Genomic DNA, 3,804 nt, shown 5'->3' on the forward strand with positions numbered 1-3,804 from the left:
ACCTTGATGATATGAGAGGTGAGTGAGATCGGACGGTAGTTCACTGCAAGGGACTTGTTTCCCTTTTGAAAACTGGGGACAGGGGTACTGCAGGGACCGGAAGGGGTGTTGTGGGAATATAGGACACAGGGCCCGGGCCTGTGAGTTTCTCACGCCACAGATTGCAAGTTATGCAAGTTGGTGTTCGCCATTTACACCGTTATAATACCTCAGCAGAGTAGATTACTCAATGTTAGAAATCTTTTTAAACACACCAATTAGTACTAATCCACATTCAACCTTTTACATACACTCGTAGATGTGTACATATGTATGTATGCAATACATACATACATACCTTAAATATATATATTTACAGGTATATATATATTACATATATATTATATATATATATACATACTCATACATACATACATACCTGTAAATATATATATTTACGGTATATATATATATATGTATATTTATATTATATCTATATATATATAGATATATAATATATATATATAATATATATATATATACGGAACCCATGTTGGTTGGAGATCAGCCGTCTGTTGCTTCCTGTAAATATATATATATATATATATATATATATATATATAATATATATATATATATATAATATATATACATACATATTTATATTTATATATATATAGAAAATGATAAAATAATTTTATAAAAAGCATTCCAGTACCGGTTTCCGCCTTTGAGACTTTTTCAACTGTAAGTATGGAAAACAATTAAATTTTGGAAAAATTAAATGAAAAGCATTTTAAAAGAATATTTGCATAGTATTCAAATACAAGGGGAAGAAGAAGAAGAAGAAGAAGAAGAAGAAGAAGAAGAAGAAGAAAATAATGCGGGAGTGCTATGATAATTATACAGTCATGCAAGAAATCTTTGGGTCAGTCCTATTGCATGATATACTTGGGGACATTTTTTTTCCTATGATGATATCAAGGTGACCTAAGCTTTGTAAGTGCAAGTCAGTAGACGGAAGCAGCGTGGAAGCGCATTGAATGAATTTTGCATGTTGCTGGATAATGTATCGAATGAAAACCCTGTTTTAATACTATTATATGGCCCCTGGGTGCATTTAGCATAACACACTCTGTAGCAGTCTCCAGTGTGAGAACTTCCTCCCACATTCTAAATCCTGAAAAGTCTAAGAAAAGAAAACAAAAAATAGAAGAAAAGAAGTAAAAAAGAGAAGAAATAAACAGAAGTAATAAAAGGAAGATTTTTATTGGCCTGAAAACTAAACAAAATTCAAACTTCACTATCATTTCTCTTTTCACTGATGACTGATATTACGTCTGTACTTCAATAAGTTGTAATTTTCGTTTTGTCAGATAAACAGTTCTTCCTTCTTTTTTGCATTTTGGCACAATTTGAAAAGAAATTTGAAAGAAGGGAGGAATAAAGAAGGTTGATTCAACGCCAATACTCAACATGTACTTATTTTAAGGACGTAGAAAAAATCGAAGTGAAAAACAACCTCAGTGCGATTTGATTTTAGAAAACTAATACATAAAGCTAAATACCAGAATTTTACACGACGTTTAACCGAGCCTGGTGCTACACTAGAGTTTTATTTGCTATTAAATTATAAACGTTAGTCCTAAGACAATAATACCTTGCCTTGAAACCATTAAATATGTTTAAACTAATAGTCACTAACAGCAAACACACGAGACTAACAGATTGCATTGCATGCTTAATAATGGCCTCCCAAAGCATTAAAAAATTAAAGAAGAATAGAGCGATGGACACACTGTTTGCTTTATGAAATCAGACTTGTAGAATTCGAAAGTCGATTCAGTAAATATAACTAATTGTAGGATTAAGAGAATGGAAAATAGATTAAAATTATCGCTTATGTTCTTGTATGTATCATCTCCTCCACATCAGTGTTCATACTGTTTACAACCTTATATATTCCGGCCAAGGATTATGGAGTTAATATCTAATCTTATATTGCCATTCGAACATAAGAAAAAAAGGTGATAGAAACGAGAAAGAAAAGTCGTAAAAGCAGAAGAAACTTTAAGGCTAATTTGTATTGAGAATTCTAAGAGCTATTTCCTTTGTGTCAACTCTGAAAAACCAAAATTCATAGCAGAATTTTATTATGTCGAGTTCGAATATAAAAAGTACTTATACAATTTCCTTTGCACATATCCTATCTTATGGAGTCGATTGTGAATATGGTAAGTCTAAAAATAAGAAATCTATAGAAATAGCTTTGTACGTTGTCTTCATAGTTACCATTCAAGAAGTGTTGAAAAAGTATTACGTTTGATAGCAAATATCAATGTGTTTGATAGCCAGTGGCAATTCCAAGCCCAATTTTATTAGGTTTTACAACAGGAATCTTACTATAAGCTAGAATGTTTTTTCTCTTTATTTTCTTTTCAATAAAACATTTTATAGACATGGGATTTTTCAAACAAGGTGATTGCTGCTGCTACCGTTGTTAAGTGTCGCGAGAGATTTAACTCTCAGTGATTTTCGTGATTTCATGATCTAACAGGAAAAATTTATTGAAGTGGTCTCCTGTTTCTCGCTACATGTAACTCTGTTACATGACTTCAGGTCAAGACTTTAAGCTTATGAAATGCTAGTAAGTTATAACGGTGTTGTCTTGTACTAGCAACTAACAACTACCTAAGTTCCTGTTCATAGTTTTGCGGATAAGTGCAATTAAATTAAACATTTTGGCTTGGAGAACATTTTTAGCACGACAAGGACGGGAGAAAGTTCTGAAGAAATTTCGTTTGTTTTTAACGGAAGTACATTGTTCTCGTAATGTTCAATGAAGGCCGCTTAAACCATTACAAAAATTAAAGAAACCGAAAAGAGCAATGGAAGCGATGTCGGCTCTCTGCACATATGTAAAGTATAAAAGTCTATTAATATAACTTATAGGTTTATTATGAGCATAGACTATTGATTTATATTCTTGTATGTTTCATATGTTTGTAAACTCACTGATTATGACTTCCCACTGTCTATCTACAATCAATATTAAACCCATTTTTCTGGCAAGTATGGGAGATAACTCCGAATGTGTTTCGGTGTTATTCTGATTGAAAATATTTCCAATGTTATTGGTAGAACTCCAAACATCTTCCGGAGAGCATAGTTGATTAATTTGACTCAAGTATTAGTCTGATTCCGTATTTTATCAAACTTACAAGTATGAAAATCAAAGTTGATTCTGAGAGGATATAACTAAATAAGGCAATTGATTCTGTTTCGAGCACAAACCCCACTACCCATTGATAAAATGATTTCTAATTTTTGCACAGTGCCTGAAATTTTATAGTTGAGGAATAATCAATTATATTTGACTTGTACTTTATTTTAGTTAGCCCGGAGAGGGGAGATTGAAAGGCAAAGTTGATCTTGGCGGGATTTGAACTAAGAACATACAAAAGTCGTAAATTAGTTATTTAGTATTCCCCTGCACTAAATATACCAATACTAACTTAAATATTGTTGTTTACATTTATGGCGTCTCTGAGTTATGCAAAAATATATAATTACAGACATTGAAAATATATTATCAAACGGTGAGCCAGAGATTTTAAAAAATAATTTAAATTTTTACAAAATCCATATTAATGTATGAAAGGTTTGAAAAACGAATTATTCATAACTTTCTTATACATAAATATGATTAATAAGACAGGCTAAGCAATACTTTTCTATGTTATTTTCTGAATTTTTATATCAAAACATATTGTTTTTTCCCCTGAAGTTAAAATTTGACTCGAGGTGAGTACTTTTAAAGAAGGA

This window comes from Octopus sinensis, linkage group LG7 (genome assembly GCF_006345805.1).
Source record: "Octopus sinensis linkage group LG7, ASM634580v1, whole genome shotgun sequence".
Lineage (NCBI taxonomy): Eukaryota > Metazoa > Mollusca > Cephalopoda > Octopoda > Octopodidae > Octopus > Octopus sinensis.